The sequence below is a fragment of the Lagopus muta genome, chromosome 3 (genome assembly GCF_023343835.1).
Source record: "Lagopus muta isolate bLagMut1 chromosome 3, bLagMut1 primary, whole genome shotgun sequence".
Classification (NCBI taxonomy): Eukaryota; Metazoa; Chordata; class Aves; order Galliformes; family Phasianidae; genus Lagopus; species Lagopus muta.
In genome coordinates, this window is record NC_064435.1 from 91575843 (window position 1) to 91588654 (window position 12812).

Sequence of the window (12812 nt, forward strand, 5' to 3'; positions counted from 1 at the left end):
TATCTACCCCAGTACATTTCCACAATAGCAAACAAATCATGGTTCTTCAGGTAGTGACTACCAGTTCCTTGTGTTTGTTGTTACTCACACTCCATACGTTTCTATAGAGGCACTTCATTTTGCCCTTTGACTGCCTCATCTTTGACAGAACATTTTAGAAAGTTTTGGTCACTGGTCTCTTCCACCCTGTAGCTTGTGAGTGTGTGTGTCATGGTTCAGGGCCTCACCTTCCATGTTCGTTAGTTTAAAGCACAATATCTAAATCCCCCAACCTGCTAGTGAAGATCCTCCTTCCTTTCTACATAAGTGGACCCCATCTCACTCCAATAATTTGTATTCACTGAAGTATCTTCCATGATTTTGGAAGCCAAAACCTGTCAATGACACAAGCCACACAATCAGGTGTTTATTCAGGTGTTAATCTGCATGATGTGTCAACTTCTGCTCACACACCTGTCTCTATCTGTCAAGGCAGAGAAGACTACCTGGGTCCCCATTCACTTCACTTGTGCCCCCAGGACACTGACGTGCTGCTTGATCTTGTCCAAGCATTGCTGTACTGTATGTATATAGTAATGTATATACAGGCACATAACATGTTAAGTGGATTCTGACTCAGTGCTATTAGCTAAAAAAAAAAAAACAAACAACAAAACAAAACCCAAACACCCAGTAAAATTGTTTGTCATGGACAGAATCACTGGCCATACCAGGCAGAAGTAAGAGTACAAAAGGCTGTATGACTACACAGTACCAGTGAGAAGTGCTGTGAAACACTGAAAAGGTCTTCAAGAGGTTAGTTGGGAAACTCTGAGGAGGTCAGTTGCTTGGATACAGGGAGCTGAGAACAGGTAGGTCGCTCTGAAAGTAATGTCTCCTATTTATTTTGATGAAAACTACAAGATATACAAGGAACACAGCAGCACTTTGACAGAACAAGTTCTCTGCTACAAAACATTACTTTTCAACAGAGTCACCAATGTTAGGTATGAATTTTGACTGGCAATAAACAAGAACGTTCATGCTATACTTGTATAAGTCTGCACCAGTGTAGCTGCTGCACAGCTGCTATTATGGAGTCATTCTTGAAACCCCACCACCTACCTGCTTCCCTGTGTTAACATCTACTGTTTGGTCTCCATAAGCATTCAGCTGATGTTGATTAATATTAATGGATGCAATTTTTTCCACATGGAAGGAATTCAGTGACACACCTTTGTTTCACTATGTATTTCCATGTCAGATGCCATTTTGTCAGACTGCCCTTCTGTTGTCATTGTCACATGGCAACCAAATTTAACAGAATATTGTTGACAAGGCTCAACCTTTACTGCCATACCACCAATATCCACCTCTGGTGCTCTAATGTAATAAAAAGCACAACAATAACAGCAGATCAGCGAGATCCCAGGCTGCAGTGAGTGAGGATTTGCTCAAACACAGCAGCAGGCACAAAAAACCAGGAAAGAAACTGCGTACCTTCAGAAAGCCTCACCCACACAAGGATCTCTAGAGAGATATCCTTACTTTCACTGCCAACCCTTAAGTAAGTCCTGGCAAGGGATGGATCCTAGCTCTACCCCTTCCAGACACTCAGGTGCATTATATGCACATGAACTGCCTTGGGTTAGCCCTGCCTTCCTACCAGGTGCTCAATCGCTGTTTTAAGCCGTGACCTCGCATTTCCACTACGGATGCCATGGACTAATGTAATAGATGTAATAAAATAGGAGGTATTACTTTCAGAGTAGCCCTTGTACATGTGCACAGTGAGGTGTGTAATTGCTGGAGTAAGTGAACAGTCAGGGTGTATAGCCACAGACTATGTGGGTGATTCCCAATAAAAAGTCCCCTGTACATTTTTCTGGTCTGGGTCCTATTTTGCTGTCTGGAGGGAAGAGACTGTGGAAGAGGAACACATCACTTTGAAGCTGCCATAGAAAAGGCAGTCACAGTGCTAAAAGTACACAAGGAGTGATGCACTGAAGCTGATAAGGCCTGTGAAGGCATCTTGGCTCTGTCTTCTTGAACCTGTCGTAGCTACTTGCAACAAGTTTTGTATGTTCTACACTAAATTTCCATTCCATTCCATATCCCACCGAGGATATGATACATGGCATTTGGCTCTTCACTGCCTTCCATCACAAGCTTTGAAGGATTGTGCAACTGATCCCTGTGTGCAGAACTTCTAACTAGGTCCCATGAGAGGAACTGCCTGAGTTCTAGGAACAGCAGCTGTATTATTTTTCATTTAGTTCTCTTTCCTTCCAGTTGTATCAAGTACAGCTTGGCTTACCTCATTCACTGCTACCAGGCTTGAGTTGAAAGCATCTTCTTGATCTGGAACTTTTTTCTGGAATGTAGTAGTGCTTGCATAGGTTACATACAATATCTGCCATGCAGTGCATTACTGCCTTCATGATTTCACTTTTAAACTTGTTAAATGTAGTATTTCTTACTGTAGTTTCATATTAATGCCTTTTTGTTGCTTACAAGAAAAAATGAAAAAGAGGAGCAGTTCTAGGAAACTCAAGAATAGCATAAAGTTTATGAGATAAACTGGTTAAGCACCAGGAAATATTTACCATATCACAGGTCATTAAGTACTGGATGACAAGAATAACTGCATACATGCTACTCATTGTAGCATGTAAAATGAACCAGCCTTAAAGTCACGTGCTCCTGGCATGCCTATATTAAGTGAGGAAAGCAGATGTACCCTTATTTCTGCCTTGCAAGCAGATAGGCTGCAAAAATACAGTTGTTTTTTATGAAAATGTGGAACATCAGTAGAAGGAGAATATGTTGTACATGTGGTGCAAGCTGCTTGTTCTGTGCTTCATAAGGAACCAGAGAACCAAATGATCATTGGATAAATGACAAATTTTCCTTAGCACACTTTTGGTATGGAGCGGATTAATCATATTGTTTAAGGAAATTTTGTATTTCTCTTTTGATACCGTATCAGTTGAATGTTTCAGAAGCTTAATGTAGGTTGTTATTTCATGTTGCTGCATCTGTAATACACCACCAGTGTGTCTGATCAGTCAGTACGTTTGACATTATCTTTTTGGCTGCCACAAACATTGTGTTTCATACCAGGATGTTGGTGATGGAAAACAGGTCCTGTGGGTTGATTCCTAGAATGTTTAATATGGTGTTAGATATGGTCAGTCTGTTTGGTGGCTTGCAGAATTATGAAAGTGAAGCTTAGGGCCCACAGTTGACATGTGCAGGGGTAGTTCTGTAAGCACGAAGCAAATGAGATGAATATTACTTGTACAGCAGTGGAGCTGTAAAGATTTGTTTTATTAAATATGAAAGAAAACAGTAAAGCCAGTTGATCGCAGACCTCTTTTTTTTTTCATGTTGCAGTTGAAAACATCAGGACTGTTAATTTTTATTTATTTATTTTTTTTTTTAAACTGTTTGCTCATGGAAATAATTTTGTGACCTGAATTCCTGAGTAAATTTGAAATTGCTTCTATATTTATTTTTTTTTTTAAGATTAAGCTAGCATCCAAGCCAGATAGCTTCCTAGCAATATTCTTCAGAACAGAATTCCAGGAATTGCCTGACTTGCAGACGCATACAAAAGTATCCCTTGGAAGAAAACTTGGTAAACTGCTTATGTAAGAAACTAATGCAAATTCTGGCAGTACGCTGAGGTACTATCTTTTACATACATAGTTTTCTATTTGCAGAACAATCCACAAGCCACAAATTTTCTGTTCTCCTGAGGGAACTGCCTGTTTTGCTTTATGTTGCATTTAAGAAAGTCATTGAATATCTCTATCTGGAGGGATATTTATATTATTATTTCTATAAAGTACTTTTCTCCCTGTACTTATTTTACAGCTTTCCATTCTAAAATACTGTAGCTGAAAGGCAAAAGTTTACTGCATTTGTTACCACAGAAAGAGATCTTACTGAAGAAGAGTAAAATTGTACTGCAGCAAAGTAAGTTTTGCACAGAGTAGTGAGCAAGTAACACAAATTGGGGTTTAGAGGTTGTAGTTCATAGCAGAATGCAGAGCTGCTGGGGTGACATTTATGAAGGAATGTCAATTCTTACGCTACTATTACAGAATCTGCAAATAATCTATTATTTTATGATCTCCAACACTGAAGTCGGATTACAGATTTGTATTAAGTGACCTGCTTTAGAAGAGTGTAGTGAGGTTTAAGAACTGAATGGAAACTTCCTACCTATCCAGTAATGCTGACACTAACTTGATGTGCATCTGTATGCCTTATAAGTAATCATAAAAATTATAGCACATATCATCCATGTATAAATTCTACACCCATGAGAAACTACTATTTTGATTTGGAGCTGTAACAGTTAAACGTAGGAGCAACAGGTAGATTTGTACATCATTTGGTCGCCAGGTTCTTGTTTGCTGACAAGCACTGTATGATTAGTTTCAGCTCAGTGATGATCAAATAAGCAGTCTCTCTGTCTTCTGATTTAAAAGCTTTATTTGGGTAGCAGAAACATTACCCAAATTTGTCTGCTTTTGTAGATACCATAAAGAATAAAACACCATTTAAGATCGGGAGCAAATGACCCTCAGAATGTAAAAGGACTCTCAGAACGTAAAAAGGTATGAGTCACACAGAGACTTCTGTCACTCCATTCTTTGGAATTTTTGAAAGTGTTTTTTGCTGTTATTAAAGTGCAACAGTAACCTATTTTGATTAGCAGTTTAGGAATTCCTTTCACACAGTAGATTCCTTGATTGAACAGTGTGCATCTGAGATGAATGTTTAACTTAGACACTGACTACACCTTTGTGCAGGTTTATATATCTAAAGCTCTTAAAATGTAGACACAGATTTCCCCTCACCTTTTGTATTCCTCTCCATTACTGTCAAAGGGTGGAAGAGAGGAATTCAGAATATAGAGATGGTAACTGGAGACTTAAACATGCAAGAATATACTATTTGTCAAATGTCTGTGACTTATAAAATGTAAAGAACATGCATTTATGGTAAACTAATGCTATAGCAGCAAACCCATATATTTAACTTCCTGAATTTTCACATAGTGTTCCAAGTGGCATGCAAAAGCAGTTTTTTTTTCCTTTGGCTATTGCCATTTACTTGTAATAACATGTTCATCTGGAAGCAGATGCACTCATATATATCAAGTGTTTCCAAAGTTTGAGTATTTAATAGTCATCTGTCACAGTGCTAAATCACGATAGTAGATTTTTTTTTTTTTTTTTTTTTAAATTTAAGAATTTCTGCTTTCTGCTCTTGAATTCCTTGGAGTCCAGGCTTTAAAAATTTTGCTTAAAAGTTTGCAGCTGATGGTAGTAATTTTTGTTTGTTTTTTAATGACCATTGAAATTTTCAGATAGCCACTTGATGGCTAATCCATGAAGTGGGACTTAAAGAAAAACTCTGAGGCTTTAAAGGTGCTTTTTAAAAACCCTGTGAGGCTTTAAAGGTGCTGATTCTGTGCACTTACACACTGTTAAGAAACTGATCCCATTCTCAGAATTTCTTGGCTTTATTTAAGGATATGTGTGTTGTATTTTTACACGTGACTTGTAGTGTAGGATGATGCACATAGTGAGAGTTAGGAGAAACCGTGTGAGATGATCTAAGAGATTTGTAGTATGTGTTCCCATCCTCTGTCAGAAAAGGAGAGAAGAAGTTTAAGATGTGATTATAAACAAAGACTTTTGATTATGTCTGACTACTAAATATTTCTGAAGCTTTCAATTCAATACCACAAAGGTTTATCCAAATTAGACGGTACGCATGTCTGGGACCTACTTTGTCTTTTGCTTGGTTATTGTTTGTTATATTGCTGTCCCTCAGTAAATAAGGTATCTGTATTTGAATACCATTGCCTTCGAAATATTATGACCTGTTTGCCTGTTGCCACAATGTAATGCTCTGCCGAGACAGACTAAGATTTGTGCTTTGAAGCCCAGTTCTGGCATCTCCAGGAGAGCTTCTTAGCCTAAAGCAAGAGATTTCCAAATGTTAACCACCACGTTATTGCCTAAGCAGCCAGAGAGAAGTATTGCTAGGATAGGCTGTAAACCATTGCCTATGTCAATGTGTATGTGTTCCTGCTTAGGATTCATATCCATGAATTTGTTTTTGGATATTTAGCTGCAGAAAATAAGCTAGAAAGATGTCAAGATGGCCACCGTTTGTTTACACAGGGTCCTAGCCAAAGGAAAGATGTTCAGATCTTTTCTGTCTGATGATGTGCACACGCTCCTCAGGTGAGGCTACATTTATCAGCTGATAGTGTGATCTTTGCTAGGCATCTCAGTCCTACTAATCAAATTCCACATTGCTTCCATGAATATTTATGTATTTATTTTAAATGCAAAGAACTTGCATTTCCAAACTACTCTGCTCTTTAGCTGTTTTGTATGGCATCTAAGATTGTGCAAGCAGTAGCAGCTGTGATCCAGCAAGAATGGTGCCAATTGGTGGATCCTATAAAAACTGGAGTTCATCTTTCTTGAACTACCTCAAGATAGAGGGTTTTTTTTTTTTTTTTTTTTTTTTTGGTGTTTGAACAGCATACACGTCAGTGCTTTATGAACTGTACTTGTACAAACATGCACATAAGGAACCTGTGGGATTAGACAGCAGCTAAGCTAAGGGTCATCCTGGGACCTGAGATGCTGAAGCGAAGTTCTGAGGATGGTTAAGACCCCTCGAGAGCCTGTGTGTGTGTTTTGCTTTATCACTGCACGTGGCTGCCCACAGCTCCAAGCTCACTCCTTTCCTTTAGCAGCCACGGCGGACTGAACAGTATCATGAAGGTGGATGTTCAGGTCCTAAGGACCGCAACTCTAGGCCTTTGGCTTCAGCTCAGAGCACGGGCTCTGTCAGCAGAGCCCTGCAGGGCCCAAAGACCCTCCGCCTCCCATCACAGTGCCGGGCCCCAGAGGGGGTCTCGCTGAGTAGCAAGGCGGAAGGAACTGGATTTCTCGTCGTACGCGGAGCGTTATCAGGTGAGCCCGGCTGCCCCGCGCCCCCCGCCCCCAAGCCGAGAGAAGCGCGGCGCGCCTCCTCCACGCCTCCTCAGCCCTAAGCGAGGCGGTGAAGGCTTCTTCGCGGCGGGCGGGACTGTAGGAAATAAAAAACAAGCGTGTGCGGCGCAGGGGGAGGAGGAGGATTAGCTCTGCCTAGGGCTGCGCCGGCTCGGGGCCCGCTGCAGAGCCGGGGAAGCGAGGTAAAAACTTGGGCTGTTGTTGAGAACGCCGTGCAGCCGGCGCGGGGCATCGTTCGGCCGGGCGCTCAGCGGCGCCGCGCCATCGCCGGGCGGCTCGGGGGCGAAGCGCTTCCCGTGCCGGGCTGGGCGGTCTTTGCCCGCGGGGACGCGGCGCGGATTCGCCGGGGCCCGTCCTGGGGCCTGCTCGCCTGTGGTAGTGCGGGCCGGGCGGGAGGCCGGACTCGAGGGGAGGGGATTGCCGTGCTAGGGCAGGTGAGCGCTTAGGGATCTCGGCCCTTCTGGGAGAGCGTCCGAGGGTGCGCCTTGCGGGGAGGGCAAAGGTAGCGGTGAGGAGCAGCGAGAGCTGAGGCGCCGCGGGCAGGGCGGGATGGCGGAAGCGGGCCCGGAGGCGGGCCGTGCCACAGCCGGGTACCGCCGAGCTGCGCGGGGCGATCCTGCGATGGGCCTCGGCGGCGGGGAGCTGAGCGGCGAGGCGTGTGTCGCTCACCTGTAAGGTTACGTGAATCTGGGGAAGGGGGTAATTGTGACCGCGGACATCTGAGCGGCAGCCTTTCGGGGCTCGCTCCTCGGGCGGCGTTTGACGGGCTGTAGGCAGCTGTGAATCCGTGTGCTAACAGCCGTAGTTCTGTCGTAGCAGGACGCTTGGTGAGCGGGCACCGCCTCAAACGTCTCCTGATGGCGAACTTCTCTCTGTTCGCTGTGTTCTTCTATCGCTGCCCAAAACTCCCCCTTTATAGAACGGAAAGTACAAATTCTGTAACTATGAAGAGGAATTTTTTCAAGGTTCAGAACCCTTGTGCCTGCTGCCAGCTACTCGTGTTGTAAGCAGCTTTTGGAGTCTCTCGGGGTGGTTTGTAATCTTCAAAATCAGAACAGCCTTATTCTAAGTGGTAAAGAGTTGTGCCACGACAAATTTTTATGTTCTCAAACATATAATGATCAGCTAGTTGTAGCATTTTGTATGATATGATTTAAAAAAATAGGGTAAACCGTGTGTTATTATCTGCAAGTACAGTGTTTACCTTCTGTGAGGTAGGAAATTAATACAGGCTATACTTGTATGAAGGAGACTTTGTCTGTTTCGTCTGTTGGGTTGATAGGAAACTTCTGGGTATTGCTGAACACAGCGACTGAATACAGATGTCTCAAGAGGGCTGATTTTTAAAAGGAACTGCTGCACTGAGTTGGTTAAATTTATTGTATGGATGACCAAATGGGGCTTTTTCTGAAACAAATGAGATTCTTGATGACTTTGAAGTTGTAAAATAGAGCCTCTGAAGTGCTGCAGATAGTGGCCTTTTCATCTTAATAGCCAGAAGACTCCTTATGATTTATTCTAATTAAATCGATCACTTCTAATAATTAATGTTTGTTGGAGGGCTTAATCAGTCATTTAACTGGGAGTTGGTACAGGTGCTAGTGACTTAGAACTGCGTGGCGGAGTGCCTTCCATGCATTAAATTGAAACATTCAGTTTTTTAATATATATGCATATGCCACAGGAGACAATTTCTTTAGAGCAGGCAGCAGCTACAAATGGTTTAATCAGGTTTTTTTCTTTTTTTCCTTCCAATTTCTGACTTAATCCAAAATATCTGTCTGCATCTCTGTTTTACTAAACAACTTTGATATTTCAGGGGTATAATTACTGTGGGCATTAGCTTCTCTGTCTTGCTCGTTTCCTCATCATGCAGAAAATATTTATATCTGGGCACAAAAATAGTGCAACTGTGGTAGTGCAGCTTGTAGGGTGGCTATGAGCGCATCCTTAAATGTATTAGGAGATGATTTCTCTTTGACCATAAGTTCTATAGCTAGAAGAAAATGCAGTATCAGAGATTCTGAATAGTGCAGTAGACTGAAAGAATATAGTAATTATTTCTGGGTCTGACAAGCAGATAAAGATTTTCTTCATCGCTTCTGTGTCCAACTTTTCTTGAAATTGCCAAACTGGTAGAGAATGAAGAAGCACTTTGTTTTGCATCTGTGAGAGTTATTTGAGTAAAACATTATTAGTGTAATTACTTGTGTGTCTCCAAACCGCAGATGGAAACCAAAATAGCAAGCAGTGTTAAAACTGAAGAAAAGATATAATGAAGGAAAAATAAACACAGTGAAACATTTGCAATGCAGGAAAAGTCAACGTAGAAGTCACTGAATGTACTGCAGGAAATAAAAGGTTGGCTAGACATTGAAATGTAGGGCCCCCTATCCTGCTTTATTCCTAATGAGAATTTCCAGTAAAGTTTTTCTGGCTGTCACTTAAATGAAGAAGTTGTTACTCATTTGTATGCTGATCTTGATCCCCACTGACTATCTCCTGAGAGTGAGCAATTCTTGTCATAGCAATGAATGCTGAATGTGCCTTTGCAAAACTTCTCAAAGACTTAAAGCATTAATTCTTTCTTGGAGGGGAGTTAGGTGCAACCAAAAAAAGTGATTGAGATGGTTTGCACCTTGTTGTTTGTCATCGTATTTTTCTGTTGTGAGAAAGGCCATGTATGCTCTGCAGCTGTGTTTGCTACCAGTACAGCTTTTGGATGCATTTTTACCCATCAAGCGTAATCTGAAGTACTGCATGGCTAATGATTGCTTATTTTGAGACATTAAGTAGAGTTGGGAAGTTTGCAATGGAGTGTTTGTCCAGATGTTAAGTACTCATTTACCTCACACTGATAGCGTAAGAATTGAAATGAATTGCTTGAGTGAAATAGCACTGTGGAACAAAGCGTGTTGTTTCCCACTAAGGTGGGTTGACTGGCCAAGCCTGACTAACATCAGTGGAGGAAATGTTAGGGAAGGAAGAACCTCTTGAAGTCATCTGCTCTTACATGTGGGTCTCCTGTTCAAGGGACTCAGTTACAGGGCTGAAGCATGTGGAAGTTACCAAATCTGAATGACACTCTTTGTATATCAGCTGCACCTGAGCTGTCCCTAAAGAACCTTCTCTTGGAAAATCTCTTGAGGCAGACTCTGACTGAAGGAAAATGTGTGTGACAGAAGAGGCTGGGAACAATGAGCAGCTTTTTTTTTTCCTTTGTTTTTCCTGCTTGTTTGCTTCTCCTGACGTCAGTACCTTTGTGGCTGGAAGGAGGAGGTGTACAGGTGACTGTATCCTCTCCCAAAAGTCAGTTCAGACCTTGGAAATTGGTTAATTGTTTCTTATGCCACAGGCCTGCATGAGGGTAGGGATTTTCATGCATGTGTTTGCAGGTGTTCGGCAGCAAATTATTTTACCAAGGAGAGGAGTGTGAGGCGGGGGAAGCAGGTATCCTGGAATTGTCAGTTTTAGCAGGCTAGTGTTCCTAAAGTTAGGCCTGCTATGTGAATGAAAACTGACTTTCAGAAAAGCAACCTGGAAGATGATATTTTCTACCTGGGAATAGAGCAGTATGTTACCCTGCTTCATGCAACATCCATAGCACACTGGCAGGAGTATACTTCATTGTATTCATTTTAGCTGTGTTTGCTAAATGAGAAAGCAGGGAGATTGGCTTAGGATCATAAATTAAACTGTCTTTATGCCAGTGTGGGAGAGTCTGTGGTGGTAATGGTAAAGCACTTTATACATGTAAGACCCCCACCCCCTACGCAGTTTTTACCTACTTGATTTGGTAATCTGCTCTGTTAATGTATTTTACTGTGCAACTGTGCTTTTAAAGTTGATAATATTGTGTGTAGTTTAAAAATAGAGTTGGTGTTGCACATTCAGAACTTTGTAAGTTCAGTGCAGGGTTATAGTTACGTGCTTGGTGTGTTAAGGCAGAATTTCCATAGCCTACAGCTCCCATTGTAGTGCCACTAATACAATATTAACTTAGTGTAGCTTCACAGGGACTAGATGTTCACCTTTTCTTCCTTCCCTACTGTCCCTGCATATGTTACTATTTAATTACCCTGAGGGTACAGACCTGTGTGGTTGCCAGAGCTGAGATAATGAACTGCTGGAAGCATAAGGTGATAAGTTGATTTGCTGTGTACTAATAAGCAGTGAGGAAGTTAAGTGGCCTTGGAGTCAGAAAAGGTGCTGTTAAGGAACTACAAAGTTGTAAGCTAAAGTGACACACTTCGAACTTTGGGGGCAGCAGCAAGAGGTTGTTGAATATGTTTGGGAATGTATCTGTGTTTTTTTTTTTTTTTAATTTATTTTTGGATAATGGAAAAGTTTGCTCTCTGAACATTATTATTATTTATTATTAAGTTTACATTTCAGGAGTTTCTTCTAGAACTTAGCTTTTATAAGTGGTTAAATCTATCGTTCTGCATTGATTCTCTGAAAGGTGGAGGTGGTGATGATATCTCCAAGCAGTTTATCTTCCTAGAAGCAAACGAGTAGAGCTGAGGGCATCTAGGTTGTCGTCTCATTTCACTGAAAGTTCTGTGCTTTTGGATACAGTGAAAAAGCAAGCAGTAATGATTCAACCTATAAACATATGTTTTTATTTTCAGCTGAAATGAACTTCCATTTGCACCAACTTTAATGGTTAATAGGTGAAGCATCCTATAACGGGCTGCTATCCCTAGCTGTCAGCGTCCTGAAAATAGTTTCTGTTAGAGCAAAGAGTATCTTTGTGGGTATTGTGTGCTAGTACACCTGGGAGAATGATTTCTGGAGTATTTGGTTCGGGGTTTGTTTACCTTGAATATCTTAGCCTTTCCAGACTGCTACAGTGTTAGCAATCCGAATGTATTTGTGTCATGTTTAATCTGGCAGGAGGCTCAGCACCACAGGGCTGTTTGCTCACTCTCTTCCCAGTGGGATGGGGGATAGAATGGGGGGAAAAAACAGTAGAACTCGTAGTTGCTCACCAAGCCACTGACTGATGCCCAGCTGGCCCCCTAGCAGCAGAAGGAGCCAGGTGCCCTCCCACCCCCCTTCAGAACTTCTGCTTGATGTGGTGTGATATGGAATGTCCCTTTGGCCACTTTAAGTCAGCTGTCCTACTTCTGTTCCCTCCTTTGCTGTGAACAGTCTCAGGTCTATAAAGTATTGCTTGGCAGCAGCTATAAATGTTGGTATGCTATCAAGATTGTTTTTTTCCTAGAACCAAAACACAGCGTCATACTAGGCGCACTGAGAAAACTAGTTCTGTCCCAACTGAAACGAAGACAATTTGATTATTTTCCAGATTGGTAGTACTGTATTTTCACCACATTAGTTGATTATTTTTATTTTTTTGAATTTTAGGTGCCTTGATTTTTGGTTGCAAAGTCTTCTTTCAGGAGTTTAATGAAGGAGGTATCTGATTTTGATTTAGAAACGCAGCCTGTTGCTATTATCAATTTTAATTATTAAGAGCTTTTTCATTAATACGGATTTGATTTAGGATGTTAAAAAAAAGAAAAAACTCATGACCTATTCCTGCAGCTTCTGGGAAATCTAGCATTTCCACTTACAGTTTCAACAGATTTGGATATATGAGACTAAGTTCCCTGAGGAGGATGTAGCTTTTAAGTAGGAGTCTGTATTCTAGCTAAGAAGTTTTTAGATTCATCTGTGCTGTGTTGTGAAATCTATCGGTATTATTCTGTTTGTTAATATTCCTCTCTGGAAATACTGGGTTTGGTTGCTTTTTTAACTGAGATTATAAGCACCTAA

The 12812-nt window shown here is 41.5% G+C and overlaps 1 protein-coding gene across 6 annotated transcripts in view; it reads left to right on the forward strand.

Annotated features, from left to right (window-relative positions):
- TNS3 (tensin 3) overlaps window positions 1–12812 on the forward strand; it is a 216469-nt gene that overhangs the window by 24489 nt on the left and 179168 nt on the right. The window contains exon 1 of one of the 6 annotated variants that reach the window (XM_048940296.1): window positions 7333–7465. The exons of 3 other annotated variants lie outside the window; for them this stretch is intronic. The gene's annotated coding sequence lies outside the window, so the exon portion shown is untranslated. 2 more of the 6 variants (XM_048940300.1, XM_048940299.1) reach the window with 2 other exon arrangements.